Genomic DNA, 19,841 nt, shown 5'->3' with positions numbered 1-19,841 from the left:
CCCGCCCCCCCCCCCCCCGGAGTTGTGCCTTCTCACTTTCTCTTTTTCTCTCTGTCTCTCCAGAGAGTACACATGCCCTATGGCAAGTTAAAAAAAATGGCAAGAGAAGAAGGAAGGAGGCTTGTGGAAGCTGATTTCAAGAAGCTGTGCTGCAAAGAGGGGTCGAGGGATTTTATTTTGTGTTGTTTTTAGTACGTGAATGACTTGAGCAATTCTATATAAGGATGATTCTGATATAGCATAGTACTTTCTTCATTTGTGCTTGACTTATATTTTATAAGAACTATAAGGAGCCCAGTCTTAGATCTGGTTGGCAGATTATCCTAAAAGAAGCAGCCCTTGTGAAAACAAAGCTCTCCAGGTTATGGAGTGGGATGAGGTACTTTTTATGTGTCTCTGTGGACGGTGCTGCCAAAGTTCGATCTTACCAGTGTTAAAAGCATTTTTGCTAGTTTAATAGAGAAGCTGCAGAGCCTTAAACTGGAAAACTGCACATCTGAACAACTGTGGGTTAAGTCGAGTGGTGTCTGTGGGGTGATGTATCACCTGCGTGCACTCATGAGTATGGATACAGTCCGTTTTCTTTTACCATTTGCCGGTGGACTCCGTGGTGATCTTATCAATCAGCATCACTTCTGTTGCATTCCGGAACAGTGTGCTTTTATCAGTTTTATGCTATATCCCCTAACTTTTCCATGTACTGTTTTGTATATGTTTTATGAAATAATTTGATCCAATAACTTTTGCATAGTGTATGTGCAATATGTGTGTCTGTGTGCATGCGTGTGTGTGTGTGTGTATTAGAACTTACCTACCTTGTCTTTAAGGGAAAAATGCATCTCCCATCTACAATGGCTGATTAAAAAGCTATATTTCTTCTATGGTGACCATAATTTTGAAAACACCCTGTTTTATGCAAGTTAATACACTGGGTAAGGGACACTTTAAAATTTGACATGAAATGGAAACAGCCAGTAGCTAAGCTATGCAGTAAATGTCCACCAACTCATTAGTTCATTCATTAATTTGACAAATAATTTTTTTAAAAAGAGATTTTTTGCTATAGGGTGTGTGCTTTCACTGGAGAAACAGAGAGAGAGAGAGAGAGAGAGAGAGACAGAGAGAGAGAAATCAGCACCTGGTGTGATAGCCATGCTGCATTGCCTTTCCCTCCATTGACTACATTGGAGTCCAGTGCTGTAACCATTACGACATCGGCTGGTCTCTCAACAAATAATTTAAAATAATTTACTATATGTTAGATGATGCTTCAGCCACTGGGAGTTCAGTAGTGGATAAGATAGACAAAGGTCTCTGTATTCATGGGTCTCCTATCGGAGTGGGGAAACAGTAAGATAGAGAAATATCTGTGTCTGCATCTTCATTATATTTGTTATCTCTAAGTACATTTCAGAGAGTGATAAGTGCTAAAGATTACAAATAAAACAGGGATAGGACCACTAGATGGTGTAATGATTATGTCACTAGACTCCCATGTAGTTGATCGCAGTTTGAGTCTTGGACCCGGCAGCTCAAAACTCACACTGGGCTTGCATCTGTGCATGCCCAAATACCCAGGAGGAGAATGATGGAGGAGATGGGATTGTCGCATGACCATCTCTCCGGGGTGATTTCTTGCTTTCTGTCTCTCTGTTTCTCTCTTCCTCTCTAGTGAGTGCACATGCCCTATAGTAAAAATCTCTTAAAAAAAAAAAAAAACCAAGGAGTTTTAAGGGGAGTATCAACATTTTAAACAGCATTAGATGGGACTCATTCAGAAGATATCATTTGAGTAAAGAACTGAAGGAATTGAGGAAGCAAACCATGCAATCACTTGGAGCATAGAGCATCCTAAGCAGAGCTGGCAGCTGGTGGGTGGTTAAAGGTGCTGAACTCCAACATGACTGACTATAGCTCAAATCCCAGACCTGGTGGCCTTACTTTCTCACTTTTCCTCTCTCTCTCTCTCTGATCAAACTGGAAAATAATAATAATAATTTAAAAAGTTAAAAAACATTTTAAATTAAATATAGTAAAAATACTAGTGTTATGGGGATTGATTGCTTTAGATAGGTAGACACAAAGAGCAGGACCTGACCGAGTACCTGGGAGCTGTTACCACTAACATTTCAGCATTTTTAATGACTGGGTTATTCTGTTGAGTGACTATGTCCAAGCTATTGAACCATGCTCCTATTCATGGGTGTTTAGGTTGCCTTTGACTTATGAGTTATTAATAATAGGGTGACCGTCCTTATACATAGGTCCTTGAACATTCATCTGGTTTATTCTGTAAAACTTCATGATTTAGAGATACACACTGCTGCAATATTCTCCAGAAAGTTTTATTTAGCCAGTTCACACTGCTGTTATCATTGCCTAGTTTGTTTTTTCCTTCTGCCCTCCAAAGTCCCTTGCTTTCAGTTCCTCTTTTCATCAATGTGCTAGTGGAGTCATTTTGATACATCAGCCATTTAAAACATGGAGACGGATGATACTGGCTCAGTGTCCCAAGCCACCAGGTGGTGGATGTACTTGTCTGTTTCTGGCTGCAGCCTGAGTGTTGGTCTTCAGCAAGCAGGATTCGGAGTCAAGATAACAGATAACAAGGTGGGTAGAGCCAAGGCAGTTCCTTCCTGAGGTCAGTGGGATGGTGGCTATCTTGGCTATCTATCAGACAGAGAGAAAGAGAGATAAAGTGAGAAAGCGAGCTGCCAGGTCCAGGACTCAAATCAAGGTAGAGCCAAGGCAGTTCCTTCCTGGGGTCAGTGGGATGGTGGCTATCTTGCAGGCCACTCAGAGTGATCCCGATTTCAGGCGACACTTAGGGATGACCAGGATCAGTGGCTGTGTGGTTCTACCTTCTGAGAGGTGCACACCCTTCCCCAGGGCAGCTCCGGTGGGGCTGTCTCTGCTTTCTCTTCTGTTGATTATCTTTGGGAGGTGACTCAGCAGTTGTTCTGCTGCACTGGTCCTCAGGGGAGGTTGTCTAGAAACACAGAAACCCAGGAGAGGAAGGTGGTGTTTTGTTACCCATACATCAAGCCTTTGAGATTTCTGGAGATGGTTTTACAGTCCTCATTCTGAATGACCAAGTAATTTATATTAATCTTTCAGGTATAATCTAGAGACTTTGCTTAGTGGGAGGGAGGAACAACAGTGCCTCAGTCACTCTGGGGGCAGTTTAGATGCTGTGAAATTAAACCTGTTCTAAGTGTACTTGTTTTAATGAATTATATTGTAATATTATTTGTTGAATGTAGTAATTAGGTATTTATGAATATATTACTGTAATTCCTGATAACATCCAAAAAATTAAAATCTTCCTAAATCACAAAAAGTACTTACTTTTTTAAACTGAAAACAGCACTTTTCTTAAAAAAGAATTATTTACTTAATGTTATTTATTATCCCTAATATTATTATTATTTTAATTTTTGATAAGACATGTTTGCTCACCAGAGAAAGAGAGAAAGAAAAAGAAAGTGAGAAAGCAAGCCACCAGATCTGGGACTCGAACCGTGTTTGACCATGTGGGAGTACAGTGCCTTAACTACCACCCCACCTGCTGACCCTGAAAACCAGCACTTCTATAAATTTAGTTTTCATCCCTGAATATATTAGATACTGAGACGTTTTCATTTTCTTTTTGTGGCAGATCAGAGTGTAAAAATAATAATCTCAATTCCAGGACTTCTCATCCTAAGGTACTTCTTTTTTTTTTTTTTTTTTTTGGAGAGGTTTTTGCTATAGGGTGCGTGCCCTCGCCAGACAGACAGAGAGACAGAGAGACAGAAAGTGAGAAATCGCCCCCCAGGGGGGATGTCCACACCGCAATCCCTTCTCCTCCATTCTCCTCTCGGGATCTTGGGCATGCACGCACAAGCGCCCGGCGTGCGTTATAAGCCACCGGGTCCGGGACGCGATCTGCGGTTGACTACATGGGAGTCTGGCGACCCAGCCATTATGCCAACTGCTGGTCCCCCTAAGGTACTTCTTGAAATGTGGTCATTTGGAAAAAGAAAGTAGTTCAAGGACATACTTAGTCATAATCCACTGTCTGAGTCAAACAGAAGATGTCATATTATTCTGATTGATTTGGATTATAGGGTTTAAATATAGGTGGAATTTTTTAGCATATTAAATCCAATTATGGCAGCCTGATTGTGATATTTCAGTTTTATTTAAGCAAAACACTGAATGGCAATTCTCACTAGTTAAGCAAGATTGAAGTAGGATCAAATTTCACCTTTCATTATTATTCCTGCAATTGTATTAAAACGCTCAAATATTATTGAAAATTGGTCTGTGATTGAGGAATACTGGCCTGACTATAAAACTGACATGCATTTGCATGTTCCCTGAGACATCAGTGAGTTTCTGCAAGACTGGAGCATTGAGCAGGGGTGAGTGTATTCAGCGGAGCGGCACTGAGGGCAGAAAGCTAGAGTGGGCCGTATATTTGACTGTATTAGTGCGTGTGCACAGGGTATCATTCTGGCACTGAAAATCTTAGGAAATTTAAGACAGACGCTTCCAGAGAAAAATCACTAACCTTTAGACTCAAATCACAGGGAACAGACTTTGAGTTCTAACAAAAGGTTAAACTTGCTTCTATCTTTCCTCAATTTTAATGTTTTCGTTGTCTGACACCAGAAATGCCATGACTGAATTCTAAAAGGACAAGTGTAGATGGGAATATCCCCAGCTTTCCCCAGCCCCTCTCAGCAGATAAAGTATTAGTACAACCTGCCGTTCTGAGCTCTCTGACCTTTCAGCTCCCAAACAGCTGTCTGAGGTCTGTTCCCTCTACTTGTAGAGCAGTGGTTCTCACCCCGAGGGTGATTTTGTTCCTCTCAGGAGTTCTGATAGTATCTGGAGGTATATTTGGTTGTTATAGCCTTGCAAGGGGCGAGGGTGGCAGCGGGGGTGGGGGTGGGGGGAGGCATACTACTGGCATCTAGTGGGTTGAGGCTGGGAATGCTGCCAACTGTCCTACAGTGCATAGGACAACTCCCACAGTGTTAATGGTGTTAATAGTTACTAGTGTCGAGGTTGAGAAACCTTGCTGAGGGTGTTTTCAAGGTCCAGATGTCCCCAGGGAACCTGGCTGACTGCCAGGAAGGTGCTCAAAGATGCTACTTCCCTCATAGTAGAAATGGTAATCACAGGTCAGGGGAAGTTCTCCTCAGCCTTGCAACTTCAGAAAATCACTCTCAGGTGTCCCAGAGCCGATCCAATTCTAGGAGGTTGCCTATATGAAAACTCACAGGAAACTGCAGAAATAAACTTCTTCCTGTTGGATTAAGTCCCACTAATAGGTAGAAACAGTGGACAGAATGGACACACGTGCTGGTGTGTAGCTTACCTGCTGTCTGTTGGCAAGGTGCATAGGGAGCCTGGGGGAGCCCGGAGTCAGAACAGTAGAGGTTCTGGCTATTTAGTGGTACCTGAAACTCTACTTTTGAGATGTCTTATCCTCAGGGTTGGACATGCTGAATCTTCAGGGTAAGACTCTTCTTTTTTATTTTTTAAAGAATTATTTTTATTTAACTTTAATTCATTTATTTATTTTGCTCTGACCAGAGAGGGACAGAGCAAGAGAGAGAGAGAGAGAGAAAGAGAGAGGGAAAGTGAGAAAAAAAGTCACTAGGTCTGGGCCTTAAACCATAGTTGGCCACATGGGAGTCCAACACCCTTAACCACCATGCTACCTGCCAGCCCCAAGGGTAAGACTCTTCTTTGGCTAGTGATGGGATGGGTCTGGGAAACCACTTTTGCCTTTCCCACTTCCCCAGCCTGCCTCCACAATGAACTAACTGCCTTTCATTATCCATATTGATTCTTTTTATTAATTTACTCCTCAGTCTTGTTAACTTGGAGAAGAGTTGGTTCAAAAAATGTGTTAGGCACAACTATGTGACAGGGATAATTAACATGAAGATTGATTATAGGAATACTGTCCTTAACTGGAGGCTTTCTCAGTCTAGTGAGTGTCACTGACATGACATTTCAGAAGAATTCGGGCAGAAAAGTGAGGAGACAGGCAGGACAGGATATTGCACAAGCATAGAGGACACAAACCTCTGCTGCAATGTCACTTAGAATGTCTGCTTTGATCTATCAGGCCCCAATTGTGTATAGTTTTGTAGGACACCCTTTGTTGTGATGCCGAGTACTTGAGGAAGGGAGTTGGGGGTGGTTATGGTTCGTGTGGACTGTGCTGTCTGTTTGATGTTACCTGATTTCTATTGCAAGATTGGATGTCAGGTCTCTGGGTGATGAAAATGTCCAATATCCCACTTAATCTTTGCCTTTTCCCTCTCAATAATAGAGGTGGTCATTTTGTACATTTTTGAATGCTATGGTCAACTCACCAGAAAATATAGCCAGGCTGGAGGGAAGTGCGGGGACGAAGCAGAGGAGTTACTGCAAAGAGGGAAATTCTGCAGAGGGCAGCAATACTGGAGGGAGCTTGATGTGTTTTCCCGGGATCTTACTGAATCACTCAGCAAAGTCAGAAACCTGGTAAAGGGCTAAATCAAAAAAACCCCTCCTTTTTTTTTTTTTTTTTTTTTTTGAATAGGTCAACATTGATTGGGATGGTAAAAACTCAGAGAAATAGGAACACTGGTGGGATCAGTTAGCAGGAAGGGGAGAGTTATGTTAGGTGCACATATTTTTCTTCCCTGAAACCTCCTGGTTTGGGTCATTTTCTGCCCACTTTCCCCTATTTTTTGACCTTCCCTATCTAAGAGAGATCTTGATTTTCTGCACTAACTGAAATCAAGATCAACCCACATTTGAATCCTGTCTCTGACACTCCTTAAATGCAGGACTTGGGAAAATTAGCCTCTCTGAGCGGTGATGTCCCACCTGTGAAATGTGAGTAATAATTCTTACCACTCACAATGACTGAGGATAGAGGGGAAGTGTGTAAAACTCCTAGAAAATGACCGGCATGTCGTGGGGATTCAGAGAGAGCCGGCTATCATTTATGTTGAGAAATCATACTTACAATATGAATGTTCTCCAGGGGATGTGAATAAACATAAATTCACAGTAAGAGGTATTTTGTGGTGTTACATCCTTTTTGAAAATCCAATTTTATAGGATATGAATCATGATGATAGAAAATGGGGCAAGGAGGTTAGGGCACTGGATTCTCACATGGCCGACCATGGTTCAAGTCTCGGACCTGGTGACTTGCTTTCTCACTTTCCCTCTCTCTCTCACTCTTTCTCTGGTCAAATTAAATGAAAAAAAAAAAGATGAATAAAATTAAATAAAATAATTCTTAAAGAAAAGAGAAAAAATGGGGCAAGGTATAAGTATCATTAAGTTTTAGGAAGAGGAAGAGAGAAAGGGACAGCCTAGGAAGTCCCCTTCATGTCATTCATTGACTGAGGCTCTCTAGGTACCAGTTCTGTAAAAAGGATACACTTGGCTTACCTCACAGTCTGTCTCTGGCCAGTCCTGACCTTTTGGTGGTGAGCCAGTGCAATGAACTTCTAGACAGTGCCTGGGGTTTCTTAGAGTGCTGAATAGCCTAAATACTTTGCTATTTTTCTTTAACAATTAACAGAGTGAATATTAATGCTGCTTGCAGTTAATTATCTCCCAGTCATATTAATCCCACCTTCTCTTAAAAGTGCTACAGTTGGAAAGGCAACAGATAGAGAAAGAAAGATTATGTGTGTATGTTTTATATATATCTATATCTATATATAAAGTTTTTGCTATAGGGCATGTGTGCTTGCCAGACAGATGAGAGAGAGAGAGAGAGAGAAATCACCCCCTGGAGGGATGGTCTTGCTATAATCCCTTCTCCATTCTCCTCTTAGGATTTGGGCACACACGTACAAGCACCTGTGCTTGATTCTCAAGCTGCCAGGTCCCAGACTCAAACTGTGGAGTAGGCCATGTGAAATCAGTGCCTTAACCTCTACGCCACCTGCTGGCCCTGTGCTATATCCTTTCAAAGGTGCAGAGGATTTTTGTGTTTTATTGGAATGTAAATATCTTAAGCTGACCCAATGGTTGCAGGAGCAGATAAAGAAGAAGGAAGAAGAAGAGAGGAAGGATTTTAGCTCTTGATTTTTAAAAAATGCCTGTTGGGATTTCTCCTCTTCTGCTAAGAGTACCAGCTCAATCCAGTTTGGGTAGAGCTACATTTAGTCTCTAAAATTTTTTCTTTATCATATGTTTTTGGGGTGGAAATTTACTTCCTGTAAAGCCTGAATGTGCTGAAGGATCACTCTGCCTGTCATTGGGACCAATTTGAAGATGTGTTTCTACTTCACTCCCCCTGTACTGCCACCTTGCCATTGTTAGGACACTGACTTGCTATTTGGTTTTGAGTCTGTGAGCTTTTAGGACATTGAGGACAGGCATTTCATCTGGCTTGTAATCCCAATGCCTAAAATAATACCCAGTCAATCTTAAACCATAATGAATATTTGGTTAATGACTGACATAGCCAGAGCACTTCTTTCATGTCTTTTGTTCAGAATCAATATTTTCTTCTTTTTTTTTCCACCCCCACTTTTGACCTGGTCTTGATAGGAAAACATGAAAATCAATGGAAGGATGCTTAGATGCTAGTACAAATCTATGGGAATACATCAACAAGAGGCAAGCTTATCTGGTTGAGAATTGGATTTTTTAGGGGGCCTTTCTTTAATTTATTGAGAGACAAATCAACATTTGTCTTGATTCTGTTTTAGCATGTGTAGTCATTTCTGATCTGTGAAATATAACAATGGACAAACACAGCAAAATTGAATTCGGTCAGCCTTTGAAATCTATTGATTTCAGCTTAGAGCAGCAGTGTTAATTCTGTTAGAGCAGTAACACCCAGAAACTGGTCTCTGAAATGGATTAAAATATGCTCATTCAGAAGTTTTAAGCGTATTTTCGATTAATTAGCTGGAAGAACGACATTCCTGTGGGAAACTCTGGGAGATGTGAATGGCTCCCGTGTTAATTCTAGAGCCTAGTCTTTGCATGTTTCACTGGCCCATGTCCGTGGAACCACCCCAAGCTCCATTAAGTTCTGAAAGTTTGGAAGCCTATCCATGTGCCCAGTAAAAGAGATGGTTTCACATGGGGAAAAGACTACCCCTCCCTGAAAGTTAGATGGGGCTCTAAGATGTGAGAATAATCAGTGAAGTGTTCACAGTGCTGATTCTGAGCTAGAATGTGTTGGGTATATTTCCTCCTTGGAGTTACAGCTTGGTTGATGGTTTTTTTCTGCAGGTTAGAGTGATTTTCCAGGAATTGCTTTGGCATATACAACAAGAGAAAAATATTCTTCTCTTTTTCCTGGCCACTCAATGTGCACCACACATTCAAGTGAAGGAAAAAAGGCACAGCTTCTTGGATGACGATGGATATTCCACTGGGCAGGATGAAGGCAGAGTGTGTGACATCGCCGCCACAAGGGTAAGAGTTGCCTCTCTCTGTCATTTCTTTATTTATTTTTCTGACTATCCACTAGTTATCAAGGGAAGAAGAGAATGAACTTTACAGTTATATACAAAGAAAAGGAAATCAGTATGTTATAAAGATATGGACACCCTAATTGCAGCACTGTTCATAATAGCCAAAATATGGAAGCAAGATAACTGTCTATCAACAGACAGTGGGTAAAGAAAAAGTGTTGTATACACTCAGTGGAATACTGTGCAGCCATTGAAAGGATGAACTCCTGTCATTTGATGGTAAATGGGCAATCTTGGAAGACATTATGCTAAGTGAAATAAGGCACACTCAGAAAGAGACATGTTCTTACTCACAGGTGGAAACTAAAAAAAAAAAGAAAGATTTCATATGCATGCATGCCCAAAATCCCAAAAGGAGAATGGAAGAGAAGGGACTGTGGCATGGCCATACTCCCTAGGGAGGGTGATTTCTCACTGTCTTTCTGCTTCTCCAGTGAGGACACACACCTTATAGCAAAAATCTCTCTGAAAAGAAAAAAAAAATGATTTCATAAAAGCAGAGTGATAGAGGATGACTACTAGAAGCAGGGAAGGATTGGGGAAGTGGATAGAAGGATGTTGATTAATGGGAGAAAAATTACAGGTAGATAAAAGGATCAGTGTCTAGTGTGTAAAATACAGTAGGGAGAATAAAGTTAGCCACAACTTACTATAAATCTTTGAGTAACTAAGAAGAGGATTTTGAATAATCTTAACACAAAGTAATGGCAAATGAATGAGATGAAATAATTACCTTTATTTAATCATTACACCTTGTATTCATGTGCTGGAAAATTTTATTGTCTTCCTGCAAATATGTATGATTATTACATGTGAATGAAAGAAATGAGTGCCGCAAAGCTAGAATTGGCGGTCTGGCTCAGGTCAGAGTGGGTTGCTTTTGGAAGTACTGGTCCAAAAGCAGATTTTTATTTGATCCACATAATGTTTAAAACATATTGATCAATTATAATTAAACTTGAGGTATTCCACATAAAAATCAAGTTTCCAGCTTCTCCTGAAACACTGGACATGTCTATACTGGGCCTTGGTTCCCAAGAAGCATTCTGGTGCTGAGTAGCCTCTGCCCCTTGTACAAAACCATGGGTTGTTCACCACCATCTCCAACCAGCCCATCTCATTTGTTTGATTTACATATGTGACCACTGGGAACATTTAATTTTGTCATATTGGGTCTAGGTCTTTTTACTAGTTTTTTGACAAAAGTGGTGATAGCTTTTGTTCATTCCTATAGATAAAAGCAAATGTGTTTTACTAGACTGTGGGCAACAACAAGCATAACGGACTATCCCTGCTGAGAGCAATGCATGATCCCTTCCGTGGAGGAGCACAGAGTCTGGAATAAGCAGCCATTAGACTTGTGGGGTGGAGGGCGGGGAGAATGGTAGACAGATTGCCATACAATGTGGCAGGTGCAAAATAAAGGTTACAGGAAGGCCTGTGGGAAGTGAGAAGAGCCCAGGAAGTGGGGAAAGGAGAATAGTTAAGCCGGCGCCTAGGTGCATTGAAATTCTCAAGTCCTTCCTGGGACCCCAAAGCTTTACCTTTACACATACTTGTCTGTGGTTCCTTCATGTACCATGGCTCAGTTGCAGATAAGTTGGGGCATTTGTCACTCTCTTGTGACAGAATCCACATTTGTTTGTTTGTTTGTTTGTTTCTGGTTGAAAAGTTATCATCTGTGATGCTTTGCTTTTTACAAATAGAGCAATATTCTGGTTGTTTAGCTCCCTATCACTCAGCCTTCTCAGCAGCGTCGGCTTGAAGATGAGCTGTGTGGATTAGAGATCCCTCTAGTTTCCTAGAGGAGCACTTGCACTAATTAAAGACGCAGAGGGAAAGGGTGCATCTCTAACAGGAGTGTACCAGCTGGAGGGAGCAAGAGAGCGGAAGGAAAAAAGAGCGGGAAGGGGGAGATAAAAATAGCATCGTATCAATCTCTTAATTTTAGAAAAAAGCTTGATTTGTGTCTTGTGCTTCATGTTTTCAAAAGACTTTTCATTTGCTCCTTTATCCTTAAGGTGGGCTTATTATCCTCTTTTATAGATCAATAACCTGCCTACCCAAGATCATGTGGTTGGGAAGAAGCAGCTTTTGGAATTCTACCTCTTGCCATGTTTGATAGTTGTCTCTGATAGTTCAGTATGTGTAAAGGGACATAGTAGATTCATTTTCTTTAGTTCAGTATTTAAGATGTGAGTTCAAGGGCCATCAAGTGGTGTGGAGGTTAAGGTGGCTAGATCCCCACATGGCTGGCTCTATGGTTTGAGTCCTTGAATGGCAGCTTAAAAAACACACCAAGGGGTGCATGTGTACTTGTCCCAAGTCCTGAAAAGAGAATGGAGGAGAAGGGATTACCACAAGGCCATCTCTCCTGGGTAGGGGGGTGGCATCTCCCCTAGGTGGTGGTGGGGTGGTAGGGAGGTGATTTCTCACTTTCTTTTTCTCTTTCTTTCTCTGGTGAGCACATGCGCCCTATAACAAAACTTAAAAAAATATTAAAAAGGTGAGTTTAAGTTATGAATTCTCCAAAATAGGGCACCTGGGACTGTGGGGACTGCCACGACTTGTGACATTGGTGTGTTGTCCTCTGGGGTTCATGCTATCAGGACATGTCAGATGTGAACAGACCTGGGAGGGCATTTTCTTGTAAGTCAGTTTGGCCAATGAGACTCACATGTTACATCAAGGGGCTGGGCTGAACTGCTTTGGAAGGGTATGGGAAGGAATGGCTTCATGGAGACTCATGATGCCCAGACTATGCTGATCTCTTTTAAAACTAGGGCCTAAAAAGTTTTTTGAAGTTTCTTGTGTTCTTCAGTCTGGTTCTGGGCCTGACCTTCTAAATGTTTCAAGAAAAGCTGTTTGTTTCTGAGAATTGCACTGTTGTAAAAACACTCTGATTCTTGGGGGCCTAAATTCAGGACCGCCAGTGTTTCCATTTCTAAGCTCACAGTCAGGGTGGATAGTAGCACTGGCATTTTGTCATGCTCCCTGCTCTTCTCTGGCCCATCACTGATTTCTGATTTTCTTGCCTTTTATGCTGCTTATACCAAATACACAGGGAGCTTACTATAAGAGAAGATTGTTACCAGCCAGGTGGCTGGTATGAGGGTGCCCAGGAGAAGACATGGTGTGAGTTGAGTTTAGATTTCCAATTCTATTTACAATTGCTTGACCTTATTTGGTATATTTTTATATGGCATGACCAGAAATTGAATTAAGCTTGACCTGCCTTTTTTTGTAGTTGTTATTCTTTAAGTTTTGCCAGTGGAGAGACAGAGAGATAGAGGAAAAGTGAAAAAGTATCCCCTATGGAGAATGGTCACACTGAAATCTCTTCTCCTCCATTTCTCCCTCCTTTTGGGATTTTGGACACTCATGAACATGCATCTGATGTGTTTTTCAAGCCACCAGGGCCAGAACTTGAACTGCACATTTGGCAATGTGGGATCCTTAACTATCCCTGCATGGCCTGACCTGCCCTGCCTTACCTTTATTTATTATTATTATTATTTATACATTCAATCACTATACATCATTTAGATTGTAAAGAGATTTTACCCAACATGATATAAGCCACACACCAGGTGAGTTGAGAATGCTATACACGACATTATCAACAGGCCACAAACATTTGTGGGCAAATGTCTTACTTCTCCATTTCCTCCCCAAATATCCCTTCCTTCACTCTTCCCCTCTTCCACTCTCCTTCCACTTTGTCCTCAGTGGCCATAACAATTTTCAATGCTTCTATGTCCTCCAGTCTTTTAGTCTCTATCACAGAGTGTAGATAGTTGGAATATATTAAGTGGAGACATACAATATCTCTGTTTAATAGCCTGACTTTTAAAAACACCTAAGACTTCTCTCACATTTAAAGATTGAAAGAAAATTCCTTTTTTAAAATTTATTTTAATTTATTTATTTTACATTAATTCACTGTACATCATCACAACATACAAAATGAGATTTCCCATCCAGAGTATGTTGTATATTGGCTTAATCAATAATATTACTGTACATGTTATCACCAACCAATAAGTTTTCCTTCTTGTTTCTTATATATTTTGCATTTCTCCCCCTTGATTCCCTGCTTCTCATCCTCTGCCATTTCCCACCCTCCTTTCACATTGCCTCTGGTATCTAAAGTTGCTTTTCATGCCTCTTTTTTTTTTTCACATTTTATTGATGTACAAAAAAATCTTAATGAAATACTTTCAATAGCAAATTGAGCTGACATGTACCTATCTGTGAACACATGTTTGACTTTAGGCATAAGACTCAATGAGAGGTAGCCCTAAAAAATGTATTCTGCTTCTAGACTCTACAGTCCTATAAAAAAATTAAATGTAAAAAAGTTCCATAAAAAGAAAAAGACTCATTGAGTAGAATGAAAGTATTATAAAGAAGCACATAGCTGAGGTTATATAGCTGACTGTGGCCATTAAATAGGTATTTTTAAATGTATTTTTTAATTTCAAAAAAGGCAGTTTTAGCTTTAACAATTAAATCACAAAATGTTAAGAGACATTTTCTGAAGACTTAAAGACAGGAAAAGGTTATTATTCTATTCAAATAGTAAGTTGATGACCTACCAACAGCTCAGGAGGAGACAAAAACCCCTTAAATCTGGAAAACAAAGCATAGGAGAAAATTAGTCATCTTTCAGTCAAAAGTCATAAATTCTATTTCACTGGTTAAGTCTCATGTAATTAATCTCTCTTCTGCCGTGGTTAGATTTTTCCATTTAAATTCTGAAAGTTAACCTTCAATTCCAGACTTGTCTCTACCATTAAGTTGGCCCTTTTCTTGGTTGTTTTTTGGACTCTTATTTCTGTGTGTGTGTCTTTAGTTTTCCTATTATAGCACTCCCTTCAGAACTTCTTGGAGAGCTGGACTGGTGTTGGTAAATTCTTTCAGGTTTTGTTTATCTGAGAATGTTTTTGTCTTTTCTTCCCATATAAAAGATAATCTTGCTGGGTATAGAATTCTTGGTTAAAATTGTTCTTCACTCAATACTTTGAATATATTTTCCCATTCTTTCCTTGCTTGCATTGTTTTCAACGAGAGGTCTGCTGTTAGCCTGATAGGATATTTTCTGTAAGTAACTTGACATTTCTTTCTTGCCAATTTTAGAATCTTGTCTTTGTCTGTGGTTTTGGTTATCCTGACTATGATACGCCTTAGAGAAGACTTTCTTGGGTTGATTCTATGTGGGATCCTTTGTATTTCTTGGGTCTGAATATTTGAGTGCCTCTCTAGATTTGGAAAGTTTTCTCCCAGGATTTCATGGTACAGATTATCAATGCCCTTATTAGTTTCTTCATCTTCTGAGATACTGATTATTACATCTGAGATTCAATCTTCTGCATGATCTAATCTGCTTTTAATACTTTCAAGGGAGGTTTTGATTTTCTATATTATAGCCTTCACCTCTAACAGTTTTGTTTGATTCATTTTTTGGTGTGTATTTCCTTCTTCAACTTGTGCAAGAACTTACACACTTCCTGGAACTCAATGAGTCTTTTGAACTTCTACAGTTCATTGTCTCTCTTTTCTTGTATCTCTGTTAACTTTGTCACTTCAAATATTCTAATTTTTTTTTTTTTTTTTAGAGAGGTTTTCGCTATAGGGCTCGTGCGCTCGCCAGACAGACAGAGAGAGACATAGAGACAGAAAGTGAGAAATCACCCTTCAGGGGGGATGGTCACGCTGCAATCCCTTTTCCTCCGTTCTCCTCTTGGGATCTTGGGCATGCACCACGCACACGTGCCCTGCTTGAGTTTTAAAGCACTGGGTCTGGGATGTGAACCGCGGTCGACTATGTGGGAGTCCAGTGACATAGCCATTATGCTAACTGCTGGTTCCCAAATATTCTAAATTCTTTATCAAACATTTCCATGAGTTCCATTGTACTGTCTATGCATGAGGAGTTGTTCTTTCCCTTAGGGGAGAGATATTTTCTTGGTTTCTCATATTTCTTGTGACTCTGTGGTGGTTTCTGGTCATCTGATGGATTATATGTTTCTTCCTAATTTCTTGAATTTAAATCTCAGCATTCAGAGGTGTGCAGGGGGAGGTGATCTACAATCTATCTGCAGTTCCATTTTCCTCCCAGTCTGGTGGATCTCGGGGTCTGAAGGTGAAGTCTGACCAGAAACTTTTCAGTTGTCTTAGTTCCTGAAAGGGATTGCTCATAGCTCAAATGCAGACGACTTCTCAAAGGGCCTGCACTTTACCTCTCATATCGGTTAGGTGCTTGGGATCTGGAGGGTGAATTCTGAGCAGAAATGCCTCAGTTGTCTTAGTCCCTCTGAAATGAAATTCTTAGAAGAATGTTCTAGGTGAATGGTAGTAGTAAAGCTGCAAATGGCTATATTTTTTCTTTGATGAAAAGACAACTATAGATTTTTCAACAAGTGGGAAGGAAAAAGGAACACAGTTTTTAATTTACTTTTATGGAGTTGATTTTAAAAGATGGCTTTAGGGGTCAGCAGGTGGTGTGATGGTTAGGTGCTTGACTCCCACATGGCCAACCACAGTTTGAGTTCTAGACCTGGTGGCTTGCTTTGTCACTTTCCTTTTCCCTCTCTTTCTCTGTCTCTCTCAGTGAGCACATGTGCCCTCAAACAAACTTAAAAAAAAAAGTAAGTAAAGAAATAATTTTTAAAAAGGTGGTTCTGTCCAATACGAAAAAAAATGGCATGTATTATTGGAGTGTCAGAAAAGTCATGATGTGTTTTTCAAAGAAAAACAGAAAAAATACATTATGACTTTTCTGATAACCCAATATTATATTTTTGTTACATTTCTGAGCAAATCAAGAGTATTACCAAAGACTACGTTGTGCATGTGTATATTTAGCCTTGGGAAAACAGTTTTGAGAGTATATTTTAAAGTGTGTTTGAGAACATGAGGTAAAGAGAGTAAGAGTAATTAGGGTCGATAGTAGGTATGAGGCTTGATATAGTGAGTCTGAGCTCTTCTTTAAGAAGAGAGTGAAAATAGCCATTGTTTCTTCTGTTATGTGGCCAAATGCCTTTGTACCCACAAAGGTGCCTGAGTTGACTCCTTGTGTGTCTTTGGGATGCTAGTGCCAACAATCCTACAAAAGGGTACAGTGTGGGCAGTGGGGGTTGTGGAAGTTAAGGCAGTTAGATCCTATGTAGCCAACTGTGAGGCTTTAGTCCCTGGACCCTGTGGCTTAAAGAAATATGCTGGGGACCAGCAGTTAGTGTAATGGCTATGTCGCTGGACTTCCATGTAGTCGACCGCGGTTCAAGTCCCAGACCCGGTGGCTTAAAACTCATGCAGGGCACGTGTGCGTGCGTGTCCAAAATCCCAAGAGGAGAATGGAGGAGAAGTGATTGTGGCCATCCCCACTGGGCGGTGATTTCTTGCTTTCTGTCTTTTTGTCTCCGTCTGTCTGGCGCGCGCACGTGCCCTATGGCAAAAAAAACCTCTCCAAAAAAAAAAAAGAAAGAAATATGCTGAGTGGGGCCAGCAGATGACATAGTGGTTAAGGTGCTGGACACCCACATGACTGATTGCTATTTGAATACCTAAACTGGTGACTTGAAACTCACACTGGGTGAGTGTGCGTGCATGCCCAAAATCCCAGGAGAATGGAAGAGAAGGGAATGTGACTTGGCCCTCCCCCTGGAGGGTGATTCTCACTTTTCTTCTCGCTCTCTCTCTCTGTCTCTCTCCAGCGAGTGTACATGCACTATGGACAAAACTTAAAAAAAAAGCGCAACCAAACAAAAAACCCAACCCAAAACATGTTGGGGTATTATTTCTCACTTGCCCTCTTTTTGTCTGTCTCTGTCTTTCTCTGGTGAGCACATCTGCTCTATAGTAAAAACTTAAAAAAAAAAAAGATACAGTGTGAGGATGGCTAGTAGATTATGCATATCAAAACACCAGCCAGTTTCTACTTCTTCCCACTTTTCTTTTTCTTTTTTTTTAAGATAGATTTTTGCTATAGGGTGCATGCACTTATCAGAGAGACGGAGACAGAGAGCAATAAATCACCCCCCAGTGGGGATGTCCATGCCGCAATTCCTTCTCCTCCATTCTCCTCTTGGGATCTTGGGCATGCACGCACACATGCCCAGTGTGAGTTTAAAGCTGCCAGGTCCAGGACTTGAATTGCAGTTGACTCAGGAAGTCTTGCAATGTACCCATTATGCCATCTTCTAGTTCCTCTACTTTTTAGAACATTGAATACTTGGAGCAAGCAGGTGGCATAGTGGTTAAGGTGCTAGATACTACATGGCCAACTCCGTGGTTCAAGTCTCAGGCCCAGCAGCTTGAAAAACACATAGGACATTTGTGCATGCATGCCCAAAATCCCAAGAAGAGAATGGAGGAGAGAGGATTGTGGCTGTGGCATGGCTGTTTCCCCTAAGGAGCACATTCTCACTTTTCCTCTCTCTCTATCTCTCTCCTGTGAGTGGATGTGCCCTGTGGCAAAATTCTAAAATAATAATAATAATAATAATAATAATAATAATAATAATGATTGAATACTGAGATTGAGGCATCATGAGTAGTCTGTCCCATAAAGCTATCAATAGATAATGTTGACCAAACTTTGAGCCTTAGACTTCCTCACTGGCTACGTGGGACTATAAGATCTACCACTTAGGGTCACTGGGGAATTAAAGAAAATGATTCATTGATTCAGTTATGCTTCTTATAGCTTATCTGTGTTCAGAGACTACACCAGTCACTGAGAATTAAAAAAGTGAATGACAGTATATATGAAAGCACTAACCACAGTGCATGGCTCAAAAAGAGGTGCTTAGCAAATTTTTATTAAAACCTTTTTACTGGGGCCAGCAGGTGGCATAGTGGTTAAGGTGCTGGACTCACACATGGCCTTTTGAGTCCTGGACCTAGCACTTGAAACTCACACTTGGTGCATGTGTATATGTTTCCAAAATCCTGAGAGGAGAATGGAAAAAAAGGGATTGTGGTGTGGCCATCCCGCCCCGGGGGGGGAGTGATTTCTCACTTTCTCTCTCTCTCTTTTTCTGCCTCTCTGGTGAACGCATACACCCTATAGCAAAAAAAACAAAAACAAAACCAAAAACCTCTCTTTTCAGGTGTGCTCATGAGAGAGAAAGAAAGACAGAAAGTGAGAAATCTACCCCCAAGAGGGATAGCTACACCATAGTCCCTTCTCCTCTACTTTATTCTCAGGATTTTGGGAATGCATGGCGTGAATTTCAAGCCACTGGGTCTGGTCCCCCAACCCGACTATGTAAGCCCAGTGATGTAACCATTATGCCATCTGCTGGTCCCACAAAAACATTTTTAATGGAGAATTTTAACATGTACAGAAATAGAGAAACATATTCAATACATCAATCACTCGGCTGCAGCAGTTACTAACACATGGCCATCTTCTATCACCAGTGGTTGTCCCTGACTTCCCCACATATTACATGAAATGAATCCTAGATGTTGTAGAACTTCATCCACAAGTATTTTATACATTATTTCCAAAAGATAAGGACTCTTTTTTAGAAATATAATTACAATGCAGTTAGGACACTGAAAACTAACAATAATTCTTTTATATTATTCAATGTCTATTCATTCCTGGTTTTATATATATAAATATATAAAATATATAAATACACACACACACACACACACACATACATATATATATATTAGCAAGAAATGACAAGTCAAGTGCTTTATATGCATATATATTATTTTTAAAAAGTGTTCTCTAAGTATTTGGCTGTTAATACCAGGGAACATCCAAAGAGCAAACCACCTTGTACCCAAAGCCCATACCATGGGTCTGTTTGATACTTTTCATATCTGATCTGTGTCCTTTGTTCTATAGTTTCCCAGTCTGGACTTTGTGGATTGCATTCCTGTGGTGCTACTGAAAATGTCCCTCCAAATATAAGAGGTAGATCTTATATTTCCATGTAGCCAATGAGGGAGTCTGGCCAATGTTATCTAGCTCTTGTGGGACTTAGATATATTGTTGCACCAAGAGTGGGTTCAGACATGGTAACTCTGATGTCCTGTTAGGAAATTTGCCATCAATTTGTTTGTTTGTTTGTTTGTTTGCCAGAGTATGAATGTATGCATATGAGAGAGCCCCTCATGGGGAATGGCCAAGCTGCAGTCTCTTCTCCTCTATTTTTCCCTCCTTTTGGGATTTTGGGCACAGGTAAATGGGTGCCTGGCCTGTTTCTCAAGCAGTCAAGTCTGGAACTTAAACTGTGCAATCAGTCATATAGGATCCAGCTGCCTTAACTACCATGTCATGGGCTAGTTCTCCCATAAGCATTTTTTTTTTTTTAA

At 40.6% G+C, this 19,841-nt stretch overlaps 1 protein-coding gene across 1 annotated transcript in view; it reads left to right on the top strand.

Annotated features, from left to right (window-relative positions):
* Positions 1 to 19,841, top strand: part of KCNS3 (potassium voltage-gated channel modifier subfamily S member 3) — a 47,768-nt gene that overhangs the window by 20,827 nt on the left and 7,100 nt on the right. The window contains exon 2 of the mRNA XM_006140803.2: positions 9,259 to 9,444. The gene's annotated coding sequence lies outside the window, so the exon portion shown is untranslated. The remainder of the gene's footprint in view (positions 1 to 9,258; positions 9,445 to 19,841) is intronic.

The sequence above is a fragment of the Tupaia chinensis genome, unplaced genomic scaffold (genome assembly GCF_000334495.1).
Source record: "Tupaia chinensis unplaced genomic scaffold, TupChi_1.0 Scaffold000045_1, whole genome shotgun sequence".
NCBI lineage: Eukaryota > Metazoa > Chordata > Mammalia > Scandentia > Tupaiidae > Tupaia > Tupaia belangeri.
The sequence above is the reverse complement of the archived record's forward strand: the minus strand, read 5'-3'. Positions and strand labels throughout refer to the sequence as shown.